The sequence below is a fragment of the Pelodiscus sinensis genome, chromosome 2 (genome assembly GCF_049634645.1).
Source record: "Pelodiscus sinensis isolate JC-2024 chromosome 2, ASM4963464v1, whole genome shotgun sequence".
Taxonomy (NCBI): domain Eukaryota; kingdom Metazoa; phylum Chordata; order Testudines; family Trionychidae; genus Pelodiscus; species Pelodiscus sinensis.
Genome location: NC_134712.1, coordinates 157779246 through 157794243, shown reverse-complemented (window position 1 = coordinate 157794243; position 14998 = coordinate 157779246). Strand labels below are relative to the sequence as shown.

At 40.8% G+C, this 14998-nt stretch overlaps 1 protein-coding gene across 1 annotated transcript in view; it reads left to right on the top strand.

Annotated features, from left to right (window-relative positions):
• Positions 1-14998, top strand: part of ABCA13 (ATP binding cassette subfamily A member 13) — a 281165-nt gene that overhangs the window by 193302 nt on the left and 72865 nt on the right. The gene's annotated exons all lie outside the window — the stretch shown is intronic.

The following is a 14998-nucleotide window of genomic DNA, read 5'->3' as shown; positions in this document are numbered from 1 at the left end:
TATTTTGCTCTCTAAAAGCAGCTTCTCTTCAGCATTTCTGTGAATGGCAAACCTGTTGCCCTATAATTAGGGCCCAACCTAATTCCTGGTCATTTTTGGTCAGTTTCTCAGTCATAGGATTTTCCTGATTTCATCTATTTGAATCTGAAATTTCAGTGTTGTAATTGTAAGTGTCCTCTCCTCCTCCCCCAAAAAAGTGGGGGAGATGTCCCAAGCTTATTGTGTGTGTGGAAGAGGTATTAGGGGTTGATACTGCTACTTATACTTTCACACTGCTGCTGGTTCCACTGCTGCCTTCAAAGCTGTAGAGCGGTGGATGCTGGCCAGAAGCTGTGAAGGAAGATCTGTTGCCATAGGCAGCACAAAAGTGTGGAAAGAATAATATGGTACTGCTGTCCTTACTTCTGCATTGATGCCTGAAGAACTGTGTCCTCAGTCAGCAGCTGCCTCTTTCTGGCTGCTCAGAACTAGGGGTGGCAATACCACAACCTTCACCCCATCCCTAAAAATGTGACTCCTCTTCAGCTCCTTTTTGGGTCAAGACCACAATTTGAGAAACACTGGTCTCCCTCATAAAATCTGTATGATATAGGATAAAAGTGCAACAAAAAGTACACAAAAGACCAGATATTATGGGGGGAGAACATATTGCATGACCTGTGATGTGTTTTTTCATGGCTGTGAATTTAGCAGGGCCCTGCCTATAATGAACCTAGATCTGTTTTCTCAGACAGCCTCCACACTAACCCATCCACTTAATCAGAAGATGCAGGTTTTAAAGGGAAATAAATGCTATTGTCTATCACCTCCTACATAAAAATGGTAGTATTGATCAACAATCACCTTGGCTTACAAATTCTGAGAGACAGCATGAAAATCAAAAGTTAAAGCATTAGCATTTTTTTATTCCTGGTGCAGAGGGGAAATTCAACAGTAAAATGTATCTGTGCTGGGGTTTTTTCATAGTAAATTTTGTTTCATACATGCCCTCATGGTATCCAATGGCCAGATCACATTACTAGGTCACTATTCAAAGAACTGGAATCTATAAGCACAGAAAGATATGGGGTTAGGTATGCAATGGCTATCTATTTCAATGCTTGAATTAAGATTGTAGTTTGTCTATCTGTTTTAAACCTCAAACTGGGGGCTCATTTAAGACCAATAATGTGTCCTCATTTATTCAAGCTGAGATATTTTGAAGGAGCCTAAAAGGAGTTAGTCAGACAACTCCCACTGATTTTAAGTAGGAGTTGTCTGCCTGACTACTTAGGCTCCCTTAAAAATGCAGCCTTAAACCCTTTAACTAGGGTCTCACTAAGAGCTCTATGCAAGGGACCTTGTTATCTCTCTCTCTGGTTAGTGGGGGAGGAGGTTATAAAATGCCAATCATCAATGAGCTGCTCTCTGTGAAATGCTCCATAAAATAAATGTTCTAACTCATAGTAAAAGAGAAATGTCTCATTAAACACAAACACCCTGCAAGTGCTTTCAGAAATTCTCATCATAAATATGAATTCCCTACAAGAAGAACATGTGAAAACCTATGATAACCTGTGTCCTTCACTGTTATAAACAAAATCCATCAGTGGCTGGAGTGGAATGACACTTATATATTCATGGATAAAGAATTCCTAGTGTCTGCCACTTAAGTTTGGTGCAGTCAGTAATATTTTGGTGATCATATTTTACATCCCTCTATGGGCCCTTTCATCCTGAAGCATCCTAAAATGATTCACAGACTAGTTACACTTGCACTACTGAAGTGCAGATACCCTTGGGTTGTGAGGTCCTGGGCAGGCAGATAATACACAGTGTACTACACAATAGACAGAAAAGAAGAAATTTTTTTTTAGGTAATGGGTATAACTCTCAAACTGTCAATGCCGAAATCTGGAACACAATCTATGAGGAAAAGATGAAAATGCACAAATCATGCAGGCCACTTAAAAGCCTGTGGGATGCCTTCCTTAAATGAAAATGACTCTTGGTAACCTCTAATTTCCTGAGTCATTTTTGAGATAAACTATTTGCCAAAATGAGGGCACACCCTATCCTGTGTGGAGCATAGTTAACTTTAACACTCCCATAACCGGTGTACATGGTAATGAGGGGCCATTGAGTAGTAGGTTATTTGGACAAATGCTTACAGTAAAGATGAGCAATAAGATCAAAGGCTAGCCCAAAGCTTCAGGGAATGTACAGCCAATCTTTTGGAGTCTCCTGTACCCAGGCATGTTCTCGGCGATCAATGCCATAAGGAACAGTTTTGGCTGGCTGACAGAGAAAGTAAATGAGCATGAGGACACAGTGGAGCAAATTCTCAGCAACATGAAGTACTACATATTGTTCACGTTCTCATTCCTTCCACAAAGCTGCAGTCTTTGTAACACCTGGCCACGTGGCAAGGGCTGGAAGATGGATTGTGTACAAATTGAGCTGGCCAAAAGTATGTCGAGTTCTACACTACTTGGAGGAGGAAGGCAGGTTCTGTCACACAAGGTGGCCCTAGGCCCCTGTCTGTCTTTATGTTAACGAAAGAAACATTCATGCTCAGTTTTGAAATTGCAATTCCAAGGCACCTTTTCTTGAAACCTCCTGAGCTTAGAGAAGAGGTGATGGGAAATAGGCAGCCCCAATGGAAACTCACCAAAGCAACCTGGCATGTGACAGCATGGAAGCATGCAGACTGCTATACCCTTGAAAGTGTAGAGCATGGGCTTCCTCTGATGGAGCTATTTGTGTAGCGAGTGTGGTGTCTTGGTCCCTGCCACCCTCTCACTAGTCTCCCTCTCAGTCTAGAAACTTGGCTAGCAACAGACTGCACAGAAGCTCAAAAGAGGGAAGATTTCTTGTGCATCTTGATAGGCTAGACCCAGTCTAGCCGTTGGTGAGCTAGATCCTCTGCTGGTATAAATCAGTGTAGTGCTATTAAAGTCTATAGAGATATGCTGATTTACTCCAGGAGTGGATCTGGCCCAACATGTATGATGATTGACTCCAGTATAGGCTGCTCAACCTATTTTCATGCCATGCAGAATATTTTCAGGAAGATGTATGTGGGTATGATAGTTCAGGTAACTATTTTTCTTTTAAACCAATGTCTGTTAAGAGCCACAATATAATAGGTTTTGTATTTTTCTCTGTCTTAAACACCTTTGCACATAACTGCAATTCCACCTTTATATAAAACATATATCTGCAGCTTTGGGATGTCTTTTCTTTTAAAATAATTAAATGTACAGGATTGTGGAATTTCTTCTGTATATGTGGAAGATCAGAGGCAACCCTTGGGACAACTAACAGAATCTATCATAAAATTATCTTCATCCCCAGTGTAAGCCTGTTTTCAGTGATGTTCTTAGTGCAGAAATAATCTTTTTCTCCTCTCCTTGCCATGCTATAATCACACTTTTCCATGATTCTGGTGTCTCATTTGCACAACTGATTATAAGAGTGAGTTTGTAAAAACGACAAAAAAACCCAACATATTGCTGCAGCAATTTTCTCTTTAAGCTTTATCTTTTTAATACTATTGGTCTCCATACTCTGCATCATGACACCAATTTAATCCGGAATACATGTTACCATGAATTTACCAGTTCACAAATGCACTGTTATGGTTATAATTACTTTGCTACTAGAATGTTAATTATAAGGCATGACAGCAGCTGTACTTGAAGATCTTTGGGCCAGCTCTACTCTCATTGACCTGGACATTGATCTAAATGGGACTACATAAGTGGGATGTCACAGATTGCCCCCTGGGTATTGTGTATATATAGAAGGGCAAGTGTTTTCAGTCAGGCTGGTAGTACAACTGTAGAAACATTTTGGGAATCCAGGTGGCTGTTGCTGGTATAAAAATGGATCTGGGTTATTGTTAAAATAGTGAAAGACATTTTAAATTATTTTAAAAATTTGTATTCAGGAAGTGAAGCATTGGTGTTCTACTCATGCAGCTGCTGTTCTATAATAGCTCAACTGTCAGTCATCATCAGCCAATTTAGAATGTATGTGCCTTTTTGACAAAATAATTCAAGCTCCAAATCCAAACCCCACCACAGGGCTGTAGATTGGGGTCATTCCCTTAGGAATGGAGCAGGAAAATATTCCTCCTTTCCAAGTCATGAGGTAATAGTGGAACTACCCTGTGGCTGCTCTTTTAATCTCAAAGCTGGAATAGCCTCATCAGTCCTTCATGTCCTTACCTCTTTTCCCCTCATGCAGTAGTAGAGAATATCTAGCAGATCTGCAAAGGGAGGTACCATCAGCCCTGTCCCTCCCACAGTCCCTGCACACCAGGATCCCAGTAGAGCTTGAGTTCAGCAGTTGTGTACACTCTTGGGTACAGCCCTTCTACGGAGCAGAATCACACTAGTTCCTGGCAGGAGCAACTCTCCATGCCCTTGTGAAAATGGTCAAGATTTGTCATCAAAGCATAGGGTTAGAAGGGATCGCAAGGGTTAGTCTAGTCTAACTCCCTGCTAAGATGCAGTCTTCACTATCAAAGACAGATGGACTATCCAGCCTCCCCTTGAAAATCTCCTGCGAAGGAGCTTCCACAGCCTCCTTAGGCAATTTGTTCGTATGTGAAATGAAGTGTGTGTGAAAGGTGAAGCACCCGTATTGATAGGAGAAGCTGAAATTTCCTTTATGTTCAGACCAGGTATAACACAGACAGTGGCAGTGCTAGGTTCCCAACCTTGGATAGCCAGTGTGCCTCAACCCTGACCTGGAGAGACCACTTCTCCTCTCAATATCAGCCCCTAACCTGCCTTCCTTGAGCTTCCAGTTCATCTTTATAGGACACTCAGATCCTTCCCTTCTGTTAAGGGAGTCAGTCCACAGTCCTCCTTTTTAGGCTGAGCCTCTGTCAGGGACACTTTCCCCTGCTATGTTCTTCTCCAGGCTGTCTACTCTCTCTCTACCCCTTTAGTGCTACAGAGGCTTCTGGTTTTGTCTTCACCCCCAAAATAATTTTTTTTGCATGACTTACCTATCATGTGACATGTGCTTAGCTCACCTCCTCAGAAGGAGAAAATAAGTGTTGATGAGGCAAGACCCATTGTTGCTTAAAAAGACAGTCACCGTGTGACTTTGGCTGAGAAGTGAACGTATCAATTTCTGATCCAGTCAATCTCTTGCATCACTTGTCTATTGAAAGAATTTCAAATCTTATGTACAGAAGTTTGATGCTGCAAGCGTTTCCCCCCGGTAGAGCAGCCTCATAATAGACAAGTACTGCTAGCATGATTTTCCTCCTTTCTGATGGAAGCAACTAACCTAATAATAAGTATTGGTAGAGAGTTCAGGAATTCCTGATTCTTCTTTCTAGGTCAGGTACTCTCCAGAATCACTGCTGCTTTCACCATGTTTGGCAATGTTTTCCATTTAGCACAGCAAACAAAAAGAAACGAGATGAGCTACCATATAGTGTCACACCTTTTCCCAATCAGCAATGCGATTGTCAAGGCTGGTAACAAAGATTATATTGTGTTTTTGTTCCCAAACTATATAAAGTGTATAGTCATTTATGGAACAGAATGAAAAAATATATCAGATGTAAAGAACATTTTCCTCAAAAAATGTATCTGTACCATGAACTGTCCAGAAAAAGCCCTAGAAGTAAAACAGCAAAGGAAATTTCTGAAAAAGAACCCTAAGGAAACAATGTTATATATTCAGAACTGGTATTCAGCGGTACAAGTAACTTAAAATTTCTTACGGATACTGTCTTATTGCAACCTATGTCCCTGCTAGCTTTTGCATCAGCTCAGCCATCTCTTGCTGAAGTTGTGTACCTCGGAGCACCGGTTTACTTTCACCTCTGCTGATATCTCAACAATAAAGACACACAGGCAAGGTTTCACATGTTTCCAAATCCCTTAGTTCTGGTGTGTGGTGACTGGGACATGAAGACCCTGATCTACAGGGATCTGCATGGGTATCAGAGTCCATGTTCGAAGACTTTTATATTAAGGATGGGGCCATAGAGCCTATGTTCCTGTTGACTACAGAAGGCTTTGCTTCAGACCCATAGAAAGGAAATTTGCTTTACAGCATAGTAGAAATATCAAATTTCTTTCCCATCCATCTGATTACTGCCTCTCACTTTGTTGATAGCCACTGCCATTAGCCAGGCTTTTGGCAGGGGTGGGAGAAGGAACAAGCAGAAACCTGCAATTAATTCCAGAAGTTACAACACTGTAAGAAGATGCTGAAGTCTGGAGATAGGGAAGTTATGGGATTTTTTTTGTCATAAATGTCCAGGTCTGTTGTTGGTTCTGTGTTGGCAAAATCCTGTGCCCAAATACAATGCTGTTGACTTCAGCAGAGATGGACAGGAACTTGTATTCAGGGCCTTAGGTTGGCACTTTCAGAAATAAATACATGAATTGGGAGTGCATGTCCCATCAATTGTCACTGTAATTTATGCTCTGAAGTTACTGGTATGCTTTTTAAAACCCTAGCTTAAATCCTTACTCTAAAAGATAAAACATGAATACTTATATTCAAAGACACTTTTTATTGAAGATTAGTGTGCATCCTTGACAGACCTTAAAGTTTCTAGGAAAGATGTTTTGGAGCCACTGGAAAAATTCTGGTGCATTAAATCAACAGAGCAGGGTGTTATTCGTCAGGTATGAAACAATCCATTTTGAATTAATAAATTTGTAAAAAGAAACAGATAGGACTAGAGCTGAATCAATCACATTAGTCAATGTGGCATGACGTGTTTGCCCTGATGAATACCAATTTTTTCAAACTTGCCCTGAAGACTGTTCGTTCAAGTCTTCCAAGTACATTCCATAAAAATCTCTGAATAAAACATGACACGCATCCATTAAATAGAGGCTTTATTATGTTGAACCACCTTATTTTATCAATCATTTACGTTCCTTGATTTGAGTTATGACTCAAACTTGAAGAAAGGGCTTTCAGATATTAAAATTATGTGCTTGGTTTTCAGTTTTACAAAAGTCCCATCATATCAAGTCTAGGCAATAAAAAGGCATATAAAGGCAAGTAAGCAACCAAAATGTACATTCCATTTCCCACTAAAAGCTAGGTAAGGACAGACCTATACATAAAGTAAGTGGGCCCTGGTGATTAGCAGTAAGAACTTCAGGAGCTGATAGATTAGAAAAGTAAAGTTTGTGAAAAAGGAATACATAAAATATTTGTGGGAAGCTACATTTGCTCATTTTAATATAGCATGACATTTTCCAGCTCTATTACTTTCCCTTTCAATTTAGATTATATGTAATCCTTTTCAACAAATTACTAATTAAGAACCATTTAGTACTTTGGAAAGAGAGGAACTTTCAGCATCACTCTGAACTAAACATGACAATGACCAATATTATGTAAAAACAAGAGACCAAGACTAGATATTCAACTCCAAGAATTTGTGTTCACTTAAAAAATTATTTCTTTATTTAAACTGTGTTCTGCTTATGTAAATAGAATGTAGTTACCCCAATAGTTCTTTTTTAAAGAAAGCTAATTACATTGTTTCATTATGTCCTTCATTGTGGATTGCACATTTTCTCTGGATTATGACTCAACAACTAAAGGGTAGCTCTTTAACTAGTTTGCTTTTTCAGTAAATATTGTCATGCAACTGGGTAAGAAATAACTTATTCCCCATGGGTATTTTTCCCCTAGCAGTTGTCTCATTTTCTTTTTTCTCTGTGGATTCTGTGATCTTATGATATGACTCCTTGTATGAAATTCTTGACTAGTAGTGGCTTAGTCATCTCTATGCTTTTGTTAGTGTTTCCTCTTAGCTCCTTTGCCATATTCAATAAATATAGACATTTTTGCGTTCAGAAGGGAAGGTATTTTTCAGGAGGTTGAGAATATAACTGAAGAACTTTTGTCCTTTTGCAGTGAAATGTTTGATGCCATTTCCTCTTTAGTACTCTGCGTGTTTCACAAATTTCTTATTATTTGATTTGGTTTGAAAAATGATTGGAAGCATGGATGACTTTCTTCTGTATAATCTAACCTAAGCAGGTATAAGCTTGCACAGCTATGCATATTTACTCCACTGAGGGACTGGTTCTATCTCTGTGGGACCAGCCTTAGTACTTTGGGTATGTCACAGTTCCCAGGCTAGCTGCATCTCCTTTGGAGTGTTATCCCACCCAGGTAATGGATCTCATTGCTTTCATCTCTCAGGGTGGGACCCTGCAGTGCTTCTCTGAGATCAAGTGCTGAGCTGCAGCTATCCTGTTCACCAACTATGAATGTCTCAGCACATCTGAATGTATGTAACCCCGGTCCTAGGTCGTCCTCCTTCAGGACCTTTATCAAGTGGTAATTACAGTGACGAATCAGGTTTCATGAAGCAAAGAATTATTTATTCAGAATCAAGGTATTCAGAGAAACAAATCTTCAGACAATAAACAATCCAGCTGAATCAATTTTTCTAACCCACTCACCCTCTCCTTGAATGTTTGTGTAGCTCTTGTTTGTCCCAGGGAGCTGGGAAGACAAAGTGTAACACCACCAGGCAGATTTGAACTTGGTACTTCTGGAGCTTAGTATGGGAGCTTCTACTCTTTGAGCTAAAAGCCAGCTGGCTCTCAGCCCATGCTGTAGAGGTGTCTTGTTCTTAGTTGTTGCTGTGGTCTAGGTGCCATTGCATGGGACAGTGAACCACACTAGGGGTATGTGTAGACTACATGCCTCTGTCAAAATAGGCTACCTGACATAGTCAATGAAGCGGGGATTTAAGTATCCCTGGCTCCATTAAAATAAAAATGGCCGCCGCACTGTGCCAGCTCAGCTGATCATCAGCACAGCGTGTGAGTGAGACGCAGAGTGGTCAACAAGGGAAGTCTTTGTCTACCGCTCCCTTATACCTTGTTTCACATACCCACACACTTAGGGTATGTCTAGACTACATGCCTCTGCCGAGAGAGGCATATAAAATAGACTACCCAACATAGTTTCATGAGGCATAACGGAGCAGTTGAGAAAGGTTTCCCTTGTTGACCAATCCGCGTCTTGACTTGCGCGCTGTGCCGACGATCAGTTGAGCCAGTACAGCACAGCGGCCATTTTTATATTAATGAAGCCTGGGATATTTTAATCCCCGCTTCATTGACTATGTCGGGTAGCCTATTTTACATGCCTCTGTTGGCAGAGGCATGTAGTCTAGACATACCCTAAGTGTGTGGGTTACAAAAGCATCGGTCATCAGGCAACCTGCATCCACCTCATCTTCCAGTGTGTTTCAGGTCTGTTTGTAACAGAGCCGCATGCCTTCATCTATTTGCTGTCAATTTCTTCCCCTTTCTATGACTTTGCTAGCGAGAACCTAACAAAAGTGAGACTTCAGAAAAATTGGGCCATGAATTGTCTTTTTTGAGCACCAGGCTTTAAGGTTTATCAGGTATCATCATCCACTTTCCTGTCCTTCTATGAGGAGAGCTCCATCTACAGCCAGCACTATAACAATGAACCAGTAAATCGAGGCACACACATTCATCATAATACTACTATCCCCCATGTTCTCTATAGGGTAAATCTGCAAAATCTTCTCCCTCAAAAGCTAAAGGACTCCTGTGCCCAGCATCAATCTTGGGTTTGTTGAGAAGATAAGCAAAGCGATTGGTTAGCTGCCTCGTTTTTAAATAAGAAATAGAATGAGGCTGCCAGCTGCAAGAGAAGAAGAGCTCAGACATTCAAATCTATGTCCAAAATACAGAAAAAAATTTAAGGAACAAATATCTGAATAAGCTGAGTGAGTGGTCTTTGTATCACTAGGGCTGTGTCTACATTGGCAAGATTTTGTGCAAAAGTAGGTGCTTTTGCGCAAAAACTTGCCACCTGTCTACACTGGCTGCAAATTCTTGCGCAAGAACATGGACGTTCTAATGTAAGAAATCAGTGTTTCTTGCGCAAGAACTATGACGCTCCCACTCAGGAATAAGCCCTCTTGCGCAAGTGGCTAAAATGGCCATTGGAGCTTTCTTGTGCAAGAGAGCGTCTGCACTGGCATGGATGCTTTTGCACAAAAGCACATGCCAGTGTAGACGCTCTCTTGTGCAAATACTTTAACGCAAAAACTCTTGCGTTAAAAGTATTTGCGCAAAATCTTGCCAATGTAGACATAGCCTAGGATTTTGCATTCTGCTGAATTTAAATATAGCCTAATTAATTAACACAATCATTCTGGGAAATAAAGAGGGAAATGTCATCCCTATTTTACAGATGGGGAGATTCAGAAAGCATCATGTCTTCATTTTCAAAAGTGTCCACTAATATTGGGTGCCTAAGGATTGGTTTTCAAAGATACAGAGAGCTAGTTCCTAGTGATGTCATTTGGAATTATGGATATTAAGCAATTCTAAGGATAAGGGCTAGTACCCAGAATGAATGGGCATTGTTGGAAAGTTTTATCTATGCAAACTTGGTTAAAGTCATAGAGTCAATGTCAGACCATAGATGAGAGAATAGGAGTCTCTTGCTTTCAGATCTGTGCTGGGGTCCATTCGTCCACCTAACCTCTCACAGTGCTCAATTCCTTATTGTGGCCACAGGCCACACTACCAGTTGAAGATAGGAAGCCTCTACCTGCAGACAGCTGGCCAGCAACTGAGAGGGAACATGTTGTAGCTGTAGGTTCATTAATGGTGGTGCTGTCAGCACCACCACCAACAGCTTAAAACTGATTTGATGTTCCCTTCAAAATAGAAGATCCATTTCAGAAATTTTTATTATATGCAAAGGCCAGTCCCACATGTCAGTAAGAATACCATGAATAGTCTGTGTCTTGTGAAATCTGTCAGCGGTAAACTTTCTACTCTAGCAATTGCTATAAATCAGTTTTCTTTCTAGATTCTTGATCCAGCAGAGCGCTTAGGTACATACTCAGTTTCATCAGTAGAGAGGTAGCTGTGTTAGTCTGATCTTGCAAAAACAAGTTTTTTTAGTCTTGAAGTGCTACATAGTTTTTTCCTTTTGTTTTTTCATCAGTAGGCATCAGTACTCATCAGTAGTCCCACTGAATTCCAATAAATGTGGTTAAGTGCTCTCCAGGATCAGAACTTAGCTTTGCAAAAGAGAAGGTTTAGACACTTGTCTTAAAAAAATGAAAAACAGAGATTGCTAGCACTCAGTAATCAGGGGGGCATCACAGATTTAAAGGACTCTAAGGGTGCAGAAGGGCTTAGCTCAAAATAAGCCATGCAAATTGAACTACGTCAATTGCGTTGCTTATTTTGAAATAGCTTATTTTGAGTTTTGGTGCTGCCTACACAGCACTTATTTCGAAACAGAGAACTCTTCCTTTGACTTCCCTTACTCCTCATAAAATGAGGGTTACAGGTGTTACCTGGGAGACTTAGGTAAACAATTGCTGTGGAGCCTAAGAAATTAATTAAAGCCTAAGGCTGTCCCCCCACAGAAGATAGATTCGACCTGGTCATATGTATCTAATCACCGTTGGAATGGAGCCACAAATCAGGCCAGAGATTTAGGTCCAAACCATATATTTTGAAAATAGGACCACACAGCAACATACAACCATACAACTGTAATTGTCCCACCCTAACTCAGAAGGAAAGAGAGACAGAAAGATTCCCGTACACAAAAGGAGTGGCTTTACAAAACTTGGAGGTGGCAATGTGTGCCTACAACCTGCTACCCTGTGGCTAGTTTAAAGCTATAGGGGAGGATCAGCAGGGAGATCCCTCGAAGGTAGATCAGTCTGGATTCTGGAGCAGTCCTCGAGCTGGATCCTCACCTCCATGTGGGTTGACACCTTTAGGATCTGCTGACACCAGTCCTTCGGCTAGATGCACGATCCGTAAGCAGGACACGTAGTGAATAACAACAGTCCCAAAGTCCCACAGTACCAGTCCCAGTTTCCTTAAAAGGGAGGCTTCCCTCACACCTCAGGAGAACACAGCACTATGACTGGACTCAGGCAGTCCTAGTCAGATCACCACGCATGGATGGAGCTCCTCAGGGAAGACGACGACACACACTCACAAAAGGACGGAGAAGAACTAACCTGAGCTCTCCTCAACAGAGGGCTTATAAAGAGTCTAAGGCAGGAAAACTGGGTTGGCATGAGGGGTGCAGAAAATAGGGTGGTGTGCAGAGGGAAAGAAGTCGGGTGCACAACTTGGATGCGCACGCATCATATTGGAGAGGAATGCACAGGGTATAGGGCCGTGTGCACAGGCTAGGGTGCGGAGTGCAAAGCCTTCTGAGGTTATGTACTCTGTATAGGGTTTGGTGGGAAAACCGCTGAGGTAAAATGGAACCCAGCAGACTCCATTTTGATTATGATCTTCTCTTGGCCTGGGTAACACAGGAGTCAGAGTAAGAAGTCCTCCAGCTTGTCAGTATTTCAACATTATGTCAAAAAAAACCCTGCCAGCTGTGTAGACACAGACTGTTATTTTGAAATAATGCTAGTTATTTCAAAATAATGTTGCTGTGTAGACATAGCCTAAGTGCTGTCTGTTGCATCTACCTAGCTGCAATTTCCGATGTGCTCATTAATGTAATGTTTTAGCAGAGAAATACAAAAATATTTGATATTTCTGGAATGAAGCACTAAGATTTTGTTTCTAAGATTGCACTGAATGTCTAGAAAGAACTTTTTGGTAATGATTTAGTTCAATTCTTATTTTATCCAAATCGTTTATCCATTCCTAATCCAGTAGAGGATCTGTCTCTATCCACCAGGATCCCAAATGAAAGAAGCAAATACAATCTCAGTTCTAATATATATCTGTCTGTGTAAAAGTTTAGAAAACTCTTCTGAGGAATAAGTGCCTGCAAGCCTTTTTAAGTAAAAGAAAGGCTGTTGTAAAGTTTTTTGCTCCAATTTCTCTGATATGCCTGTTTCTGCTTCAGGCAAATTACAACTGTTGGTTAGTTCATGTAACTGGCACTTTTCAGAGCTGCGATGAGGATTGGGTTTTGGAAAGCAGATTTATCTCCTTGTTAAAACAAATGGACAGCTTCTAACCTCAGATGAGGTTGGTTGTGCTATGAGAGTGGTGCCAACTTGTGTTTAAAGCTGCCCCAGTCAGGCAGCTGTGATTCAGCCAGCCACAAGGAATCTTCATTTGGTGTTGTCTCTGTCAGGAAGGGCTTAGAGATCAAATGGTTATAGTTCATGTTCTGACCATACTTCCTTTTTACAGAGCTCTTACTCCTCTGTCAGCGCAGCATCTCTACCATCCCAGTCTCAAATAAATTCTCAACCATGAAATGTTATGACTTTTATAATCCATTTACTGGCGTCCTACAACCTGGCTGTATGCAAAAGCCATCACAAACATAGGGCTGGGTCTCACACCAGCTATTTGCTCAGCCAACCAAATCAGGCATTTTACTTTTTAATGGGAAATTCTACATTTTCAAACCTTTCATTTTCTTTTATTTTGGTATCTCAGGAAGAGAGCCATTTTCTACAAAAGAAATCAGCTGCATAGAAAACCCACAAGTGTGATTTAAACACTGGTAAAATAGCAATTGTTCATTTAGATTTCAATAACCATCTTCATAACTAATCAAGAAAAGAGAATACATAAAGTATATAAATTACAATAGAATCCCTATTAGCTCTCTTCTGTGAAACAAATCCACTAATGATATGGAACACAATTGGACCCACTTCCCCAATCCAAATGCAAGAGAGCTGACATGATTTTCAGTAGTACTCCATATGACACTATCAAACACTGACTGATGTTAACCCATCAGGGCCAGCCAGTGCTGAAGACTCCTGGGCAGGACAGTAGTGGTTGCTACTCCAAGGCGTGGACAAAAGAAGGGGCTGTTTGGAGGGGCTAGCTACAACTTGTCCAGTTTCCCTCTAGTCAAGAGCTACCTCTCCTTCCTGATCTGTTTGTGCTATTTACCCTGCTTCCCTTGCTTTTGATCTCATCTTTATCCTAATACTGAGAGGCATGAAAGGGCAGGTACAGCACAGGATGGTCTGGTCAGGGTGGTTCAGAACAAGCAGAGTGCTATGAGGTGTCTGAACACTTAGTAGACAATCAGCGGAACCAAAAAGGACATGAGCAACCATCAAGTTCTGGAATTATGTTTTAGAACGATCCTTTTTCCACGGCTGTGAATGGTCCTCCAGAGATGGAGGGGGCTTCTGAAGGGGAAAGGATCTGTCAGGGTGGCGAAACGGGTTACTTATCTAAGGCCAATCACAAGAGTTTGTGAATGGATGAAAGAAATGGGAATGAAATTGAATCAGCTCCAGGTTATCATCAACTTTCATGAGTGTTCTTCCAAATGGCCTCATCTGCCAACAGATATGGAGACATAAAATAAATGAAGGATGCAACATCTCAGGTTGTGAACATCCCAGAAAAAATGGACAAATAAAATAACTAAAAAGATTATTATTTAACAATACCATTATATTTTATTATATCACAGTGCCTCTGTTTTCCTTGGCATTAACCCAGTTAATTTCAAATTCAGCCACCAAGGAATCATATTCCTGCCTGGCAAGGCAGAGAAGCAGATTTCTTATGGCATACATCTAAAGACAGCAAGTCCAATTAATAATTGATGTGGAAGCATTATTTTTAAGGACCATTCCTAAAATATGCTTCAGTTATAGCTGTGTGAAACTCTGTTTACATGTTTAAAAGTCTCAGATGGGTACCTATTTTGGTCTGTAACTAAAACCCCTCCCCCTCACACACACAGTTAAAAACAATAGTGGCCCTGTAGTACCTAAGAAACTAACCAAAAAATATAGATAGAATCACGAGCTTTCGTGGGCACTACCCACTTATTCAGATGAAAACTTTGTCATCTGAAGAAGTGGGTTGTGGCCATGGAAGCTCATGATACTATCTATATATTTTTTGGTTAATCTCTGAGATGCTACAGGACCATTGTTGTTGTTTAAGTTTTTTAAGTTTGTGTGTGTATTCCAATGTGAAAAAGAAGTATTTTGCAAGAATTTCTAATTTGATCAAAACTTCATTTTCCC